The sequence below is a fragment of the Rutidosis leptorrhynchoides genome, chromosome 1 (assembly GCF_046630445.1).
Source record: "Rutidosis leptorrhynchoides isolate AG116_Rl617_1_P2 chromosome 1, CSIRO_AGI_Rlap_v1, whole genome shotgun sequence".
In the NCBI taxonomy this organism is placed as follows: domain Eukaryota; kingdom Viridiplantae; phylum Streptophyta; class Magnoliopsida; order Asterales; family Asteraceae; genus Rutidosis; species Rutidosis leptorrhynchoides.
This window is the reverse complement of record NC_092333.1, coordinates 26,131,965-26,152,473: the sequence shown is the minus strand read 5'-3', so window position 1 is coordinate 26,152,473 and position 20,509 is coordinate 26,131,965. Positions and strand designations below refer to the sequence as shown.

At 32.5% G+C, this 20,509-nt stretch overlaps 1 long non-coding RNA gene across 2 annotated transcripts; it reads left to right on the top strand.

Moving 5' to 3' along the window:
• The first annotated feature begins 6,920 nt into the window (after nucleotides 1–6,920).
• On the top strand, nucleotides 6,921–10,498 carry LOC139857923 (uncharacterized). 2 transcript variants are annotated; one of them, XR_011762743.1, is made up of 4 exons: nucleotides 6,921–7,733; nucleotides 7,831–8,028; nucleotides 8,287–9,109; nucleotides 10,358–10,498. It is a non-coding gene; the product is annotated as an uncharacterized lncRNA (long non-coding RNA). The 2 variants fall into 2 exon arrangements; XR_011762741.1 differs by having other exon boundaries at nucleotides 8,287–10,498.
• Nucleotides 10,499–20,509: the final 10,011 nt, after the last annotated feature.

The following is a 20,509-nucleotide window of genomic DNA, read 5'->3' as shown; positions in this document are numbered from 1 at the left end:
ACTTTTTTACTTTTTACTTTTTACCCTGAGTTAAATTTCCTTTGTACCCGTAGAATATTTAATATGTCTACCTGGAGTTGTCCAAAATAGACCTACAATTACAAGTATCAAATGTGAGTGTCCTCGACATTCTACCTCATAGTAGTCCAATAATTACAAGTATCAAATGCGAGTGTCCTCGTCATTCTATCTTGTAACCACAGTTAAATATTCTAACTAATTGATATTTAAATGGTATGACGCGGTTGTCACGTATGTAAATAGTTATACCAGTTGTCACTGAATATAACCCAGCTTAATTTTAACTAGCCTTTTAATTATTAATGCATTCACGTGTCCGTTTCAATGAATAACTCTCTCTATATATAAATAATCCGTCTTCCGTGTCCGGTCAACGTATGTGATTATTTATATATATAGCAAGTTATAAGCAATGGTAATTTAACAAGTTGTCACTTAATTATTTACCACACCCATTAATAGTCAAAATCCCAATTACCCTTAAGGTCGTTCTTTATTTAAATATTAACCGTTGTACAAATTTAGATTAACCCATTTCCTTATTTTTAGTCAAACATCATTTTTACTTGGGTTAAATAAACATAACAATTAATTAGCTACAAAACATAGTAAAAGATGAAAAGATAAAACTTACAAAGTAATTCTTCATTTTCATTAGCTTCATGTAGTAGAGAACTTGAATTACATACTCATACAATACCTAATATTACAATACCAAATACTATCACACTTTTTACTATGGAGTAAATATTATTACTACTAAATATTACTACTACAACTACAGAGTATTATTAATATACATTTTTGTGAACTTGTTGTGTGTGTGTGTTTTTTTTGTAACTGACAGTAGCCTTCTTTATATATGTGTCCATTTGAAAATACCTCCTCCCAACTTGCTAGTCACCTTGTATATTTTATATTTATTCTTTGTTAAATTGTGACTAGGTGTGCTTGTCTGTATCTATATCTTCTCGATCTCTAGCCATCATCATGGACCCACCTTTACACAAATTGTGTATTGTTGTTTCTCCATCGTGTGTGTTAGTTGTATCATCTTGTGAATTATTTAACCATCAAATGCATACATTTACCTAACCTTTTAATATATAATAATCATAATGCACAAGAATGTTAGGCACACTCAGAAAAGCTTCCGTCGACATTCACCTCAAGTTAGTGAGGTTTTTAAATTCAGGACTTCTAATTTTACTTGGCTTGGCTTTGTTGCTTGTACTTTTCGCGTTTTAACGTTTTCTTGACATATCTTCATTTTCGCACTTTGTCTTCACTTTTCTTTATTTATACAATTACAACCGAAAAGTGATACAAATACAAATACAAACTTATTATTTTGGACCGATATTGCGACTAAATATATGTTCATTTTTAACAATATCAAATCCTCACACTTGAACATTGCTTGCCCTCAAGCAACTCTGTACTAAATATACCCCGAAATAATAAAATCACACTTCACACAATTTACTCCTTTATTTTCACACTTCACACTATATTACAATATATACTTGATATGATTTTCTTTCCCAAGTCACATGTAGCATTTTCCGTCAATTCGATTCAAAACAACGATCAAGCTTCAAATTAATGAAACCTTAAGGGTCGTAGTTAAAGTCTTACGTGACTTAGAAAAATTTGGATCCTTAGGGAAAGTAGGAACCTGATGAAAACGTTTTGTGTTTTGAAAATGCATGCTAGTTGTTACACTAGACACGTTTTCCGGATTAACCCATTACTGGTATAAGTTTTCATAAACATTTTTGTGGGCTGTGAGTTTCGTATTCTCTTTTGATTTTAAGCTAAAAACTTTCGGTTTTGTGTACCCACTTGCTATCCCTGTGTTTGGAAAGCACACATCCAATTTACTTGATCTGTATATTACCTTACGGCAAACTACCGTCCGGTTGTAAATGAGAGCGATGGACAAGAAACTGTTAAGGCGATGTCTTTAAAATACATTGCATAAAATCATGGTCAATATCGTGTCAGATGCAATTAGTATCCTTTGTAGGAGAAATAGTAAAGATCACCCTAGAAGTTTTTGGTCTGGCACAAGGTCCTGTCTCCGACCATGCTATGCAACCACCGTTCGAACGGTTGACACCCGATTTGGTTCAGGTGACCTAATGAATTTCGGTGAATTCATAGGATTTTACGTTCAACAGTAATGAACGTACTGAAAATAAGTTCTTTGAAAACAAATCGGTTTTTATTTTTCAAAACATTTTCTCGATCAAGTTCGAGTATAGATATCATCGAATTCCATGAGTTTGTAATTCTCAATCTTTAAGGTCAATCTTTAGGATTGAGTAATATCAGGCTTAAATGCTGATTTTTAATCTTTAAGGAGATTATCCTTTCTGGGGATCTGATTCATTAGTCTTATCCAGCTGATTTGCAAGGCGTCCTCTCCATTTTACAAGACAAATCCTCTCATAGATAGGATAAGTCTGACCACTTAGCGACCCTGTTTGATGCTGAGGTCCGTGGATTCCCAGCTGATTTTCGTGATGACTTTACTAGATTTTTCGTCAACCTACAGCTGGTCTGGACGATAACTTCTTGACCTAAATCAAGAAGCGCGTGTCTTTTTCGGAAGACTTTACTTCCTTTAAGGATGGAGTTAAGCCATCCTGAAGATCCATTTTTATTTTTATGGGTAAAAAAATTATATATAGTCCAAAGAAAAAGCACCTGCAATAATAACTCTTTGCAAACATGTGACAGATAATAACTTGGTAAATTCTCCCCACACTTGGCTTTTTTCATGAATCTTTTCATTACTAATAAATAAATTCAAGTGTTTGATTTGTTTCTCAATTTATGTCCTCTTAGAGGGTAACAATAATTTCAGTGTTGACACCTAATTTTATCATTCATAAATATATATAAACAATATATGAATTCATTTAGTTAAAAATTTTAATTTTTTTCACAAAATTTAGAAAATAAGCCAAGTATATAAACCCGAGAGAATTTGTAACTCCTCCCCACACTTAAGATCATGCAATGCCCTCTCTTGCATGAAATCAGACTACAACGATAAATTCACGAGGGTATATGGCGTAGAAAGATAGTTAAAGATACCATAGAATTGCAGGATGACAGATGGTGCGCAACATCGTTCATTCCTCCGATTGTTATCATACACATGTTTTTCGTCAAAATAGTTGCTTTTCTGAACTGTTTGCTAGTCTTTGAAAATGCTCCTTTTACCCTGTTTTTCACACAAACTAACAAAAATACCCAAAACACACAAAACACACAAAAATATTTACTGTGAAAATTAACACTAAAACCTTGTGCATGTTTAATTCTGAGTCGTTGCACTCAACTCTTCCCCAAATTTTAACGTTTAAGTGGGGCTGGACTTCCCCACACTTATAGAACGACAAGTGAAGTCGGTGGAAAAAGTTCCACGAATTAAAATAGTGAGCCAGTTATTTATATCTCGGGTGGTATATAATATATCAATTAGTTTAGAATTATAAAATTCTAAACCTACCCGAGTGTCACTAATTAACTCTCCTTTAAGTGTAGCTTTTAGAATATGGATTAGTCTCTTTTCTGGTTCTTGGTCAAATGGATCGTTATACACTGAAGCACATATTTCTTTAGGGTGGACAATTTCAAACAATTCCTCTTCTGGCTTAAATTCGTCACCTCTTTCACCCGTTTGGGTAGAATCTGAGGTGTCATTATCTAATGAAGGTTGTGGAAGGTTAGTGGAATGTTTTGGAATGGTAGATTATGGGATCGAAGTAAATTCTTCTTCATTAACGATCCTTATCGGTCCCACTATTTTGATCTCGGGAGTAAAATTTTTAACGTTATCGTTTTCCCAAGAGTGCCAAGTTATCACCCGTTTTCTTTTTCATCCATTAATGGATCAATGATGTTATCGGTTGAGGTTATTGTGTCAATGTGTCGTGAAATTGGTAGAACTGAATAAAAAGTATCATCAGGATAATTGGTGATTTCGGAGCTCTTTAATTCATCAAAATTCGATGATATGAGATTTTCTTGCACAATGCTCCTCAGATCAACAGCTGTGTAGTCTGATACAGTTTTAGCTTGCCTATTTGCAAACTCTCTCATTTGTTCATTTTGAGCGTCAAGTTCTTCGAGTTTGATTTTCATATAATCTAAAAAAAATTCAGACACATAATTTTCCTCGTCCTCTGGTTGTTGAGTTTGGATATATTCTTGGGAATAATCCCAATTTGAATTGTATTCTTCATAATCATTCCATTCAGGTTTCATGGGTGCATAATTTTCCATAGGAACGTAATAATAACATTCCCATGTTGAATGATAATCTCCACAGATTTCACAACCAGTTATTGTTTCGTCGTTCGTGATCCAAGATTGACCGAACGAATTTTCATCAACACACGTTTGAGAGTATTGATTTTTGATTTCAAAAAGAGTTTCTCAGGCCTTGTCTTCAAAATTTTCCATTATATTGTTATGGTCAAATTTTAGCTACAATCTTAAAGTCTAAAATATTTTTGTATTTTCAAGATTTTAAGTTTTATACTAAATTAATTACTAATTAATAATATAACAATAATCTAATTTACACATATAAAAATAATTAATCTAAATCCTAATTAAATAAAATAAAATAAAATAATAATAATAATAATGACTAAACCTAACTTGCATTAATTTCACTTCTGTCACATAACACCCCGTGATCATGCGATGTTTGTTCCTCGGGTCCCGTGTTAGCTGGTTTGGTATTTTAAAGATGTCAATAGAACGTCTCATTCATTGATCGATAGGTTTTTAATCATTTATTACTATTTAATTTAATTTTAATTCCTAAATTAATTTATTCTAACTTAATTTTATATATATATATATATATCTTCTCTACATATTACAAACCGTAAAGGTTTTGCTGACGTGTAAAGCTGTCAATCACTCCATCCATTCACTTCCACGTGTAATTATCCTATTGGTGGCAATTTTCCCTTCAAACCTATTGACAAAAGGACACATGTCCCAATAAAATTACTCTGTATTCTCACAACTATAAATACCATCTCTTTTCTCTTTCTCCTATCAGAAAAAAACCCAGTCACCATTATCACCGCCGATGCAGGCCTGTACCGGCCGTAAATCGAATCGGCAATACCACCAATTAATTCGTGACATTTTTCTGAGCAATACCGTATAGGTTTGAATCAGTTTTAGGGTTTCACTAAGTAACCGCTTCACATCTTCCTCTCATACAATCTGTTTATCTGTGAGATTCATCAATCATCTTCATCATACAAAACGCAAAACTGATCTTCATCTCCTACGTTTCTATTGAATTGTTTGCTAAACACCGTCAACTCTAGGGTTTCGTATCGATCAAAAAAATGTCATTATGTATTACACCACAACTGAAATGGGTCAATAGATGTATGTAATGGTGAATATGAATACAATCACACCGGAAATTGGTGATTCTTCAAAAACATGTCATTACTGTATGTAACCCTAAATCTGTAATTTCAAATTAGTTATATTAATTGATTAAAGTTTCAAAATTAGTCAAAATTTTAAAATTAGTTACATTAATTCTTGCGATGTATGTAACTTTTATTCTTAAAAACAGTTTCGTTATTCTATTCAAATAGTTTTAATGAATTCATCTTTTAACATTCATGAATATCAATTTTTCAATTTGTACAATGATTTTATATTCTTTTATGTTGATTGGAACTTTTTTTTTATTTGAAAGGCAGTTGATTGGAACTATTTTTAACATATAATACATTTTTAGTTATTAACTTGAGATTTGTTCGAGTATGTTATATAAATGATTATATAAATTTTGGATTTGTATATGACGAGAATGAGCGGATACGTTATTGAACATGTTGTAAACTATTCAAAAAATGTTATGATGTATGATATGCTGGCAATTATCTTATAAATTACATATAATGTTATGTCCATCTGTATAAATCTGTGGGAACTTATTATCACTGACTTATTGGATGATAGCTTAAAGCTATCCATCATTGATGTTATTGGCTTCGACTTGATGTGCATATACCTGTCTTTTTATGATTTTTTTTATGTTGTTGTTATCATCAAAATAATCAACTTTGAAATATAATTTTTGGTTACATCATTGTGTAGGGTACTGTTTTTCTAGAGGGCATCAAATCTACATATTCACATAATGTGTTCTTTTGTAGTTGTCTTTGGTTGACAGAGCTTACTACATGGGTTGAACTGATAAATTAATACATATTGGTATCTTTCTAGCCTTGGCAATTGTTGCAAGTGAGTGAATCTTTATAAAAAGCATTTGTTGATTTATCTTCTATTAAGCATTTTTTTATTAATGATTTTCCTACTTTTTTGGGCCGGAGGTCCTCTTGGAAGCAATCTCTTTATCTGTCGAATAGAGAGAGGGAGGACTTTCTCTACTCTTGTGAGTGTTTTACTTGGAAGCAATCTCTTGATCTATCTTTATTCTAGGATAGAGGTAGGATTGTCTACGTCCCACCTCCCCCATACCTCACACATGTGGGATTGGGTCTGTTGTTGTTGTTGTTGTTGTTGTATACTTCTTTCTCGATTATGATTCCAGATGATTATTGTATTTTGGGTTTGGACATAAAAATGAAGAAAGATATGCTGGATAAATGATTTTGCTTTGTGTTATATCGCTCTCATATAAGTTCTGTATTTTGTTTTTACTAATTCGTTTATGTTGAAATCGACTTTTTGTATAAAAAACTAAAACTAATGATTTTGTTTCCTTCATTGGTTTGTATAAATTAATTGGATTTTCTACTAGCCTTTACCCATTTGTTGACAGATTATAGAACCCGATCTTGTAATGGTTCAAGATATTACCCCATCAAGAATAGAGTGTGCCATCAAGGTTAAGGTTATTAGAATGGGGGTTCAAAAGGGGTTTGGATAATGTTAATGCTTTTAGAAATTAATGGTAACCATCCTTGACAGTTTTCTTTTGTCAAAATTAGTTCAGATTGAAACGTGTCAAAGTGATTGGGGTTAAAATGGGTTAAAAGCAGTTTCGGGTTAAACGGGTCAAAATTAATTTACGTCAGTACGGGTCAAATTTGTCTCAGTTTAAGACGGGTCAAAATTAGTTAAGGTTGAAACTGGTCAAAATTAGTTCTTGTCGAAACGAGTCTAAATTATTTCAGGTTGAAACAGGTCATTTTAGAATGGGTCAGACTGCATCAACTCATATTGACTCAGAAACACTTTGGATTCCCTTTTAAAATGTTTTAAAAATAGTTTATGCTTTAGTTAAAATTTCAAATTCAAAAACAATATTATACTACAATGATTATCATTAAGTTATATAATATTATTCAGGAGGTTAGTCATAAAAACACCTATATTAGCATGTTTGACTTTATCCATCCATTTGACTCGCTCTATTATCATTATGAGATTAACCCCAAATCAAGTCGAGCTAATTGTATGAAAATGAGTTTAAATTACCCAACAATAAATTTGATAAATTAACTAACTATTCTAATGTTTTTTCTGCATACCAAAAGCACCATCCTTTGGCCTTAGAAGATGAAATCTGGCGATTAGTAAAGATTAAAAAGATGGTGTTATTCACAAACGATTAGCAAAACATCATACACTGTAAAAGGCTTTCTGAAAATGTGTGTTACCAATCCATCCTTACTATGCGCAAGGTAAGATGATCATATATTCAGATTTTTATGTAATATTCACACATCTGTTCCAAAAATACAGGATTTAACTTCAATTTTATGTTTTAAATTATTATAGCTACTTGGTAGATCGTCTAACAAGACATAAGAGATGATAATTAATCATGCCAAAGAATGTGTGCTAGATGACAAGATGTACACACACCCATGTGGTGCAAATGGAATCGGGCTTAGGCTTGATTTCGTTATGATCGTCTTAAGTACAACTTTTGATGGCCAAAATCTACCTTTGGATAAACTCTCCATGTTTCAAATGGTATATACTTCATATAACATATATTCTTAGTTAGAATAAGTTGATAGTGGTTTGGGGTTACAATGGGTCAAAAGCAGTTTTGGGTTAAAACGGGTCAAAACGGCTCAAAATTAGTTATAATAATTTGATAGAATGAATATAATTGTTGTACTACAAACTAATGGGTATACAGTTTGATGTGTGTATGGGACAACTCGATATTGCAATATGTTTGTTATTTATGTCGTTTACCAATTTAATTTCATCATTATAAGGCAGGTATAGAAACAGTCACATAAATGTTAGTAAATCCTATATTACACGAGGTCGAGAAGATACCGCAAGGGAATAGTTTGGAGGTTCTTTGTGATATTTTGAGATCGGGTGGTCTTCAGGGTGAGAAATATGAGCATCAACCGAACATGTTTTTTGCAGCTGATGATCTTGAATATGAGGTTATTAATTACGTTCATATTTTGTTGACGAAAGGGGTATAGAGTCATTTGGGTGGCAATTTTCACCCATTAACTTACGAGTCGGTCATTTTAGGTCAATTTTTTTACATTACAGTTAAATTGAAAAGAATTGCAAAAAAAAAAAAAAAAAAGAACAGGACTGTTAGTTGAAAGTCACTTAAGTAGTATTAAATTAATAGTACTTCCTACTATTTTTTCTATAAAAAACTTTTATGATTATCGAATTTGAAATATGGATAAGTACTTTCTAATTATATTTAACATTGTGTTCAAGCTTTTCTGTTAACAATCAACCCACCCATTTTACTCACTCTTTATAATTATTATATTTAATGTAGTTTAATATTTTTCCACTTTCTAAGTTAGTAATTAGAACCTATTTAATGCATGCTGTTTTTCCTTCTGAACGTCTTGGCATGGTGACTTTCAGGGTCGCTCTAGAAAGCATCTTTAACAAGTAATCTCAGGAATATTTATGTTTATTGTCTAGACTAGAGGTGTCAATTTTGACCCATTGAAGCTCATCTTACTGGATTATCAAGGTTATATCTTGCTGTAATGTCTCTGAAATCAAAGGTTATGTCAACTACCATTGGAGCTGCCTTCACATCCAAAGTGATTTCCAGGTTCATTTTATTTGTTGCAGTGTTGAATTTAACAGTCAAGTTGCCCATTATTGGTTTAATGATGCTTTTTTGACCATAAAAAGTCATAGTCTCAAGTTGCCCATTATTGGTTTAATGATGCTTTTTTGACCATAAAAAGTCATAGTCTCAGTTTATGGGAGATTGCCTATGGTTGTATGTGTTATGTTGTTATTATGATGGCCTTGGCTTTTCTTATGGAATTTACCATGTTAGCAGATCAAAAAAAGGCCAAGTTAATTAGTGACATTATTGTTTTTAAATGGAGTTTCTCTTTGTTGATGTCTGAAAATGGTCCCTAAAATAGCCTACAATTCATTAGTTATTACGGGTCCAATTATTTCATTACTTTGGGCTGTATAGACATTATGGTTTGGTTTAGCGAAATTCAGCTCATAGGTCAAGGATTAAGAAAAAGACTAGATCGAATTTGGGCCAGTTCTTTAAAAGGGGGTATGAGTGGGCCGGTGCAATTCATTTTGTGTGGGCCAACCGTATTATAATTGTTATAAGGCTGCGTCCATATGAACAAGTGTTGAATATTCATGTCGTGGGCCGGTTTTATAGTTTTGGTAATAGATTGGGCTCCTATGCTATTTATTACTGTTGGGCCAATTATGAGTGGATTATCCAATTGTTGCTGTTATTTGAGATGGGTCACTTGGGCTTTGGCAAATGTACGAGACAACTCATACTTTTAAGACCAAAAGAAGGATGCAAATTATTAATTATGGAACAAACTTGAAGCATATATTGACTATCTTGTATTATGTTTTGTGGTATTATTTTATTTGTATGCTCCAATATTTTTATGATTGTAGAACTTGGAACGTTCACTAATTCACCGCATTAGTTTGTTTTAGTCATTCGTTTTGTCATCATGGTGTCATTTGTAAAAGTGTTTCTCGCGTTCACTAAAAACTCCATGTAAGCCCGTTGTAGTTGTACCTTTATATTCTCTAATAGATTTTTTCAGGGCAAAGTCCCCTTATCCTAAAAAATTTTTTTGACCCATTTACGAATATGCTGCATATGTTTATACTATTAAGATGATGGTTTATAGAAACTGTATTTGAATTCAACCTACATACAACATAAAGTTACCTTGACACCCGTAGTATCATATATGACACGCATATTCACGAGTGTGTGAAAATGCAATTTTACGACTTCCGTTCAATGGACGAGCTCATAAAACTGTTAACACATAACTTTTAATGTTATTTGCAGGGTTATAAGTTTGTAAAAACCGAAGGAATTCTGGACCAGTAGTTTAAAAATGCATTATTCAAGGTTGGAAACTTGCTAATATCAAGTAAAGCAATAGCTTATATCTGGAATACATGGCCACCGCAGTCCTTTTACCTATTAATGCATTACTTATTACTTATTAGTCCTATTAATGCATTACTTATTACTTATTAGTCTAACATAGTAGTATATTTAGTTGAAGGTGGAAAATTTGACCTATTAACCTGTATTGGTAGTGAGAATAATTCAAGAAATGTAGTACATGAAGTCAATTCTTGTGATATGTTGATTCCTTTTTTTGGAGTTTGTACAACTGGTATCAACAACAAACAATACTGTACAAACAATAATGATTCTGAAAACTATTTTTTAGAGCTACCGTGCAACGCACGGGTTCTTAAAATCTAGTATATATATATATATATATATATATATATATATATATATATATATATATATATATATATATATATATATATATATATATATATTTAAAACAAATCTATTTATATTATTTTACAAAAACTAAAAGTAATAAAAATAAAGTTAAAATTTTTAAATAGAAAATAAAAATAACGCGCTCTCCCCGGCAGCGGCGCCAAAAACTTGATGTGTTCGTAGTGGTATATATTTTTAACCTACAAGTTTTATTATTATTTTATTTACGGACTAAACCTAATTTTTACTACAACACAATAGGCAAGTATACCTAATCATATGGTAATATAGTCAGGGTAAATCCGAGTTTCGTTCCACGGGAAAGCCTTGTTATTTCTATTTTCTATTTATGGATTTTAATTTTACTTTTATAGCTAATGGTAATTTTTAGGGGTTTTTACCGTTTAACGACCGGTTGTCTTTTTATGTTGCTACTTATTAGCTTAACAACTAAGGCAATATTAAACTAAAAGACAGTAAAAAGGTAAATAAAAATTAGAATGGTAAAAATAAATAAAGGTTAACTAAACAAGATAAAAATATATTAAAAGAGTATTATGTTTATTCAACTTCCGTAATTATGATGTTTGACTTTTTTACTTTTTACTTTTTACCCTGAGTTAAATTTCCTTTGTACCCGTAGAATATTTAATATGTCTACCTGGAGTTGTCCAAAATAGACCTACAATTACAAGTATCAAATGTGAGTGTCCTCGACATTCTACCTCATGGTAGTCCTATAATTACAAGTATCAAATGTGAGTGTCCTCGTCATTCTATCTTGTAACCACAGTTAAATATTCTAACTAATTGATATTTAAATGGTATGACGAGGTTGTCACGTATGTCAATAGTTATACCAGTAGTCACTGAATATAACCCAGCTTAATTTTAACTAGCCTTTTAATTATTAATCCATTCACGTGTCCGTTTCAATGAATAACTCTCTCTATATATAAATAATCCGTCTTCCGTGTCCGGTCAACGTATGTGATTATTTATATATATAGCAAGTTATAAGCAATGGTAATTTAACAAGTTGTCACTTAATTATTTACCACACCCATTAATAGTCAAAATCCCAATTACCCTTAAGGTCGTTCTTTATTTAAATATTAACCGTTGTACAAATTTAGATTAACCCATTTCCTTATTTTTAGTCAAACATCATTTTTACTTGGGTTAAATAAACATAACAATTAATTAGCTACAAAACATAGTAAAAGATGAAAAGATAAAACTTACAAAGTAATTCTTCATTTTCATTAGCTTCATGTAGTAGAGAACTTGAATTACATACCCATACAATACCTAATATTACAATACCAAATACTATCACACTTTTTACTATGGAGTAAATATTATTACTACTACAACTACAGAGTATTATTAATCTACATTTTTGTGAACTTGGTGTGTGTGTGTTTTTTTTTTGTAACTGACAGTAGCCTTCTTTATATATGTGTCCATTTGAAAATACCTCCTCCCAACTTGCTAGCCACCTTGTATATTTTATATTTATTCTTTGTTGAATTGTGACTAGGTGTACTAGTCTGTATCTATATCTTCTCGATCTCTAGCCATCATCATGGACCCACCTTTTCACAAATTGTGTATTGTTGTTTCTCCATCGTGTGTGTTAGTTATATCATCTTGTGAATTATTTAACCATCAAATCCATACATTTACCTAACCTTTTAATATATAATAATCATAATGCACAAGAATGTTAGGCACACTCAGAAAAGCTTCCGTCGACATTCACCTCAAGTTAGTGAGGTTTTTAAATTCAGGACTTCTAATTTTACTTGGCTTGGCTTTGTTGCTTGTACTTCTCGCGTTTTAACGTTTTCTTGACATATCTTCATTTTCGCACTCCGTCTTCACTTTTCTTTATTTGTACAATTACAACCGAAAAGTGATACAAATACAAATACAAACTTATTATTTTAGACCGATATTGCGACTAAATATATGTTCATTTTTAACAATATCAGTAATTTCTATTACTTCATCGAAATCCTCATTGGGATCCGATTCATCAGAAAATTGGTAATCTTCCCAATATTTTTCTTCCTCAACGGAGACACCATAAACCATTTTTAACTTTGGTCCATTGGTTGAAGATTTCTTCTTATTTAACTGTTTTTCTGTGATTTTTAACATTTCCTCCTACGGATCTTCTTCTTCCGGTTCTTTTTCGTCCGATTCTTCTTCTTCCGGTTCTTCTTCTTCCGGAATTTTTGAATCTTCCCAAAATACATCCGATTCATCATTGATATTAGGTGAGTCGATGAGATTGATACTAGAAGTAGACATCTATCACACAATAGCAAGCATGTTAAGAGATTAATATATCACGTAATATTTACATGTCAAAATATATAGTTTCCAACAAAAGTGTTAAGAAATTGTTTTTAAAACAGACCAGGTCGAAGTCCAGACTCACTAATGCATCCTAACAAACTCGGTTAGACACACTAACGCAAATTTTTGGTTCTCTAAGACCAACGCTCTGATGCCAACTGAAATGCCCCGTTCATATCGATTATAAACGTTTCATATTAATTGATTTCATTGCGAGGTTTTGACCACTATATGAGACGTTTTTCAAAGACTGCATTCGATTTTAAAACAAACCATAACCTTTATTTTATCGACAAAGGTTTAAAAGGCATAACGTAGATTATCAAGTAATGATAATATAAAATATAACGTTTACACACGACCATTACATAATGGTTTACAATAATATTATACAATAATTTATTTTTCCGAATGCAGTTTTTCTTTAAACATTATCATACAAGCATGCTGACTGCAAATCTTGTCTTTAATTAGCATGCAACAGTGGAAGCTCTTAATAATCACCTGAGAATAAACATGCTTAAAATATCAACAAAAATGTTGGTGAGTTATAGGTTTAACCTATATCGTAAATCGAAATAATAATAGGCCACAAGATTTCAGTTATTTAACCGCATACATATCTCGTGTACAAAACATGCTAATGCTACACATAACCTGTGTATAAAAATCATTCATATGGTGCACACCTGGTAACCGACATTAAGAAAATGCATCTAGAATATCCCCATCATTCCGGGACTCTCATCAGATATGATAAAATTGAAGTACTAAAGCATCCGTAACCCGGATGGGGCTTGTTGGGCCCGATAGGTCTATCTTTAGGATTCGCGTCAATTAGGGTATCTGTTCCCTAATTCTTAGGTTACCAGACTAAAAAGGGTGATATCCGGTATAATAATCCAACCATAGAATGTAGTTTCAAGTACTTGTGCTTATTTTGTAAAACATTTATAAAACTGCATGTATTCTCATCCCAAAAATATTAGATATTAAAAGTGGGACTATAACTCACTTTCACAAATTTTCAATTCGTCGAGAATAAGACTTGGCCACGGGTCGATTCACGAACCTATAACAAATATATAAATATATATCAAGGTATGATAGAAATATATTCACATCATATTTTTATTTACGTGTTGACGATTTAAATTGTCAAGTTAGCAGTCCAACGTTAGTAGTCCACAATTAATAGTCCAATATTAGTAGTACATATATAATTCAAAATATCACCCTGTAATAATCAAAACATAGTATACACGTATTGTATAAGACTCAATCATGACCCACGATACCGCTATTGTAGTTACACGTATTGTGTATGTGGGTCTTTCGATTTATCCGACGTATTGTGTAACTAATGTTTTAACTAATCAAGATTCCATGATATTGTCTCGGAGTCATCCGAGACTAGTATATTACATGGAAATACTCATGAAATGTTAGAATACATGTATAATACAAGAAAATTTAGCTAAGATGTGGTTAGTATAGATTTTTGTAAAATCACCACGTAGTCATTTTAGCCATTTTTAACCAATATTGTTTTGCTCAAAACTTCTTCATTATAAATCCGTTTTGGGTGAATCAAATTGCTATGGTTTCGTAACGAACTAAAATTTGTAAAATTAAACTGAAAAAGTAGTGGTTTATAGTTGGAGATACAGGTTATAATCCATATTTGAAAGAGGTAGTCATTTCCGTCGAAAGAACGACATCTTGATGACCATTTTGAAAAGCATACTTCTATTTTGAGTTTAACCATGATTTTTAGATATAGTACCATATTCATATGAAATATCATTTTACCAGAAGAACAAATTTTAAATCAAAGATTTTGATAGTTTTAATTATCCAAACCAAAACAGTCACCGGTTTCACTATGACGACGTATGTCCGGTTTTACGGTGTTCTTCGTGTTTCCAAGTTTTAAATCATTAAGTTAGCATATCATATAGATATAAAACATGTGTTAAGTTTTTTATAAAAGTCAAGTTAGAAGGATTAACTTTGTTTGCGAACAAGTTTAGAATTAACTAAACTATGTTCTAGTGATTACAATTTATATTCTTCGAATAATATAGTTATATAGGTATGAATCGAATGATGTTATGGACATCATCACTACCTCAAATATAGTAGGTAAACCTACTGGAAATAACAAGAAATGGTCTTGAGCTTCAAGGGATCTTGGATGGCTTGAAAGTTCTTGAAGTAGAATCATGACACGAAAATAAGTTCAAGTAAGATTACTACTCGAATTAAGATAGTTATAGTTATAGAAATCGAATCAAAGTTTAAACCTTGAATTAGAAAGATAATCTACTGTAAATAACAAAGGTTTCTTGATCTTAGATGATTACTTAGAATGGTTTTGAAAGCTTGGAAGTAGTCTTGCAAACTTGGTATGATTCTTGAAGTGTTCTTGAAAGATTGTGTTGTATGTTGATTTATGTTTGGATTTTTGAGCTAGATTGAGCTAGATTTTGATTAAGATGATGAAGAACACTTAGAACACCAAGAGATAACTTGAGAGAAATGTGTTTGATGCAAGAAAGTTGAAATGAAATTGTGTTTGTGTGTGTGCTAATTCACGTAAGGGTTGATCATGCATATAGGCTCCATTAGTTTGTATTTTTGTTAGATATTTCATGCTAGTTGCCAAATAATGGTTCCCACATGTTTGGTGACTCATTAAGGGCTGCTAAGATCTGATCATTGAAGTGTATATACCAATAGTATGTACATCTAAAAGCTGGGTATTGTACGGGTATAATACCGAACGAATACGAGTAGAATTCTTGATGAAAACGAATGAGAATGTAATTGTAACCATTTTTGTTAAGTAGAAGTATTTTGATATATGTCTTGAAGTCTTTCAAAAGTTTATTAATACATCTTAATACACTACATGTATATACATTTTAATCGAGTCGTTAAATCATCGTTAGTCGTTACATGCATGCGTTGTTTTGAAACCTTTAAGTTAACGATTTCATTTAATGCAATTAGTCCATTGTTATTATATCTAATGAGGTGTTAAATTGTTATATTATCATGATAACATAGTGTTTTAATATATCTTAATACGATATATATATATATATATATATATATATATATATATATATATATATATATATATATATATATATATATATATATATATATATATATATATATATATATATATATATATATTAAGACGTCGTTACAACGATAATCGTTACATATAAATATCGTTTTGAAATCCTTAAGTTAATAGTCTTGTTTTATGTATATAGTTTATTGTTAATATACATAATGAGATAATTAATTATCATTTCATTTTGTTAAACATATATATATATTATCATGTCATATACAAGTTATAACGTTCTTGAATCATCGGACAAACTGGATGATTAAACGTTTACATAAAATCCGGTTCAATTAATCAAGTCTTAACAAGTTTGATTGCTTAACATGTTGGAAACATTTATACAGGTAAATATTAATCTCATAATATATATATAATCATGGAAAAATCTGGGTTATGACATAAGTCTAATTGGGAGCATCTACAAAATATTGTCTAAAGTTCTTTCAGCACGTCTCTCAAACGTTATTCATAAGGTTATTGGGGTAGAACAAAGCGCCTTCATTAGCGGGCGTTATATCCTCAACGGCGTGTTAATCGCAAATGAAACTATCGATGCTTTAAGAAGAGAGAAAAGAAAAGGATTAATTTTTAAAGTTGACTTCGAAAAAGCTTTCGATCGACTTAAATGGAACTTCATACTTGACACGATGAAAAATCTTGGTTTTGGTGATAGATGGATTAGTTGGATAAAAGCAGGTTTAACATCAACCACGATTTCAGTACTCGTTAATGGTTCCCCAACAGACGAGTTCAAACCCGAGAAAGGAGTTAGATGTAGCATCCCGTTTTTCATACATGTTCTAAGGTACGTAATTGATCTTAAGAACATTTACTTTTGGTCGTTTATGCGATTAAATGATATGAAGTTTTAATTTGTAGAACACGATATATATATATATATATATATATATATATATATATATATATATATATATATATATATATATATATATATATATATATATATATATATATATATATATATATATATATATATATATATATATATATATGTATATATATATATATATACACACACTTGAGAATGTATACATGTATAAGTATATGCATGGTTTAGGAAAGTACTAGGTCGAATGAGACTTTGTAGTGAAGTCTAGGTGGTTATACGAAGCGAGAATGGAGTGTATGAGTAGTGTAATCAATAGTTGGATCAATATGGGGAAAAATGGTCAGATGACACCCATGGTCGCACTGCGGTGAAAGGCGGTCGCGCCGCGGTTTTAGGCGTGGATCAAGATCAGGAGGCGAGTTAAACAGCTCGAAAAATGTTTGCATTGTCGCGCCGCGAGAAAGGGGGTCGCGCCGCGACCTTCCTGTACATCTGATCCAAATTTCAGCTTTTTAAAAGGGTGCCTCGAGGGTATTTTCATCTTTTCACGTGTGGATCAGATATGTGGCTCTTAATCCCAGCCACATATCTCATTTTCTCCATTTCTTTTCCCTTTTCCTTCTCACTTTTCTCTCAAAACATAAAACCCACTTAAATTCAAAGTGAGATTCGAAGGTGAAGATTTGTGATTCGATCTTTGGAGCAAGAAGGAAATTTGTTCTTCTCGTTCTTAGCTACGTGTTGATAGTGGTGGTAAGTCTTAACTCCGTGTTTTGAGTTTAATTCAATTTATGGCTAGGGTTTTGTCATTTAAGACATGTAAGACCCATTTGGGGGTTAAATGGGCAAATTTGGTCTATGTTAATGTAAGAAAACCCTAAGTTGTAGTAATCTAGAGTTGGACTTGTAATTTGGTGTTTGATGTGTAATTGTGTTGTTAGACCACTAATACTTTTGTATGTTAGTGAAAGTTTTGTAAATGAGTACAAGTTTGACCAAATTATAAGTTTTGATGACAAAATGGGTCAAATGGGTAATTATTGACCTAGTTGGGCAAGATGGTTATAAAATGAACCAAGTTGTGATGGTTGGTGTTGTTAGACCTTAATCACTAGCTTTTAGCGATTAATGATGAGTCTTGGCCTCGAATGGGCGGTTTTAGTGTAAATGGGCCATTTAATGCATTTGGGTCATTAAATGCGCAATAGTAAATTATGGTGTATAGTCCAACTTGTCACGTGTATTAATTGGGCATTAATTGCAATAGGTAACTTGACTTGAAGGTTACAAGTTGTTGTTGGAAATCTCACAAGACGATAAGGTGAGTGGAATATCTATGTATGTATGTATATGATTTATTTGCCCGTATTAATTGTGCACATAGCCGTGTTTGTGCACATGGTTGTGAGTAATAGCCGTGTTTTACTCACACGTTGTTTGCCCATATTAATTGTGCACATAGCCGTGTTTGTGTACATGGTTGTGAGTAATAGCCGTGTTTTACTCACACGTTGATCAAGTGATGCCATAGCCATTTTTGGAACACTTGGGGGTGATGCCATAGCCGTTTTTGGAACACCTTGGGGGTTAGCATACCATAGCCGTTTTTGGGCGCTAACGGTTGTTATGAACACCGATGACTTGTTCGCGAGGTCATTCATTTGCGATTATTGGTTAACCATGGTTTATAATTGTTGATGTTGGCATTTAATTATTATTATGATTATTATGCTATTGATGTTGCTAGATGTACGATTTGGTGATACTAGCTTTCGTTATGAGATGATATACATTTGTTGCATTGTATGATGTTGTGGATGCGAGTAGGTAAATTGTATATGCATGTATATATTTATTCTACTCACTAAGCTTTAGCTTACCCTCTCGTTGTTTATATTTTTAGATGCAGGCGCGGATCGTGGTAAGGGTAAAGTTGTGGACTAGGCTTTTCCTCTTAGGTGCCTAGTGGATGCTTTTGGAAGTTCGACCTAATGTTTGGGTAGTTTAACCCCAAACCCATGCTCTAGTGATGTTTGAAACTTAAACTAATTGGTCGAAACTTATATTTTTTGGGAATTGTAAAATGGGTCATCGAACCCGAATGTTGATGTAAACTTTTAATTAAGCGTATGCGCCATTTGAAACATGTAGCAATTAACTGTGATAGATGATTGATATGCACAACGACATGTTATACTTTAAAAAAAAATATGTAAGTTTTTTTTTTTTTTTTTTGAAATAACGGGTTGGGTCGTTACAAGTGGTATCAGAGCATGTTCTAAGGGATTTATGTGACTTGAGATAGGCGCCTAGACTTAGACTTTTATGTTGTTGAGTTATATGCGAGACTTGTAGGACTACGGGTTGGTATGGGTTTTGATTAGTACCTTAGTGCATAGGTGGACTAACTATGCTATGTTATGATGTTACTAATCATGTGTTATTGTTTTGAACATCGAGCAAAATGGTTGTGATACGTTTGAGCATGGCACGGCATGCGAGCATAATAGTGAGTCGCGACCACTATTACGGTTGCAAGTCAAGTCAAGCAAGGACGTGTGACAAGTATTGAGCTAGGTGTGTTGTGCGTGCGGACATATGTATGTATATATCCTTATTGTTTTCGACGTGATGTCTAATCCGTTTCAATTTTTAGAATGAAGACGAGAAATGGAACGGATACAAATAACGTGGTGGTCCCTCTCATGTGGAGGAAGATGAAATTACTACCAAAATAGAGGCCGCTCTAGAAAACTACGTCTCGGTTTTCTCACGAAAAGTTAAGCAAATACTTGAAGAGTCAGTTTCGGAACATGTGGTCAATTTAATTCGAGAACAAATGGCTGATGCCGTGAGAGACGAAGTTGAAAGGAGGTTTCCTAGACCTCAACATGGGGGAGAAATGGTTTTTAGCTACAAGAACTTCATGGCGACTAAGCCTCCTCACTTTCACGGGGATCCCGACCCCATGAAAAGTACGACTTGGATCTCCGATATTGAGGGTTGTTTTCATACTAGCGAAAGCCCACCCAAAAAGAAGACAAGGCTTGCCACTAGTTTGATGAGGGGCAATGCTAAGGATTGGCTTGACGGTAAACTTGCTATGGTGGGTGAAACGGCTTTTGTAGGGTTGTCTTGGGAGGAGTTCAAGAAAGAGTTTTTCCTCGAGTATCGTACACAAGCGGATCTTTCTAAGTTGCGCAACGAATTAAGAAATATGCGTCAAGGGTCTTTGGACCTAAACACTCTTAAAACCAGCTTTCTCGCCAAAGCGCGTTTTTACCCCGAGTATGTGGGGAATGATCAATTGTTGATGGAAGATTTTCACGCA